Here is a 469-nt window from a genome sequence, read left to right as displayed (position 1 = left end):
ATATAGTTATAGATATATAGATACATAGTTATAGATATATAGTTATAGATATATAGTTATAGATATATAGATACACAGTTATAGATATATAGATATAGATATATAGATTTAGATATATAGTTATAGATATATAGATATAGATATAGATATACAGTTAGATATATAGTTATAGATATATAGATATAGATATATAGTTATACATATATAGTTATAGATATATAGATATATATATATATATATATATATATATAGATAGTTATAGATATATAGATAGTTATAGATATATAGATATATAGTTATAGATATATAGATATAGCTATATAGTTATAGATATATAGATACATAGATATATAGTTATAGATATATAGTTATAGATATATAGATACATATATATATAGTTATAGATATATAGATACATATATATATAGTTATAGATATATAGATATAGATATAGATATACAGTTAGATA

This window comes from Melanostigma gelatinosum (genome assembly GCF_949748355.1).
Source record: "Melanostigma gelatinosum genome assembly, chromosome: 18".
Lineage (NCBI taxonomy): Eukaryota > Metazoa > Chordata > Actinopteri > Perciformes > Zoarcidae > Melanostigma > Melanostigma gelatinosum.
This window is presented reverse-complemented; position numbering follows the sequence as displayed.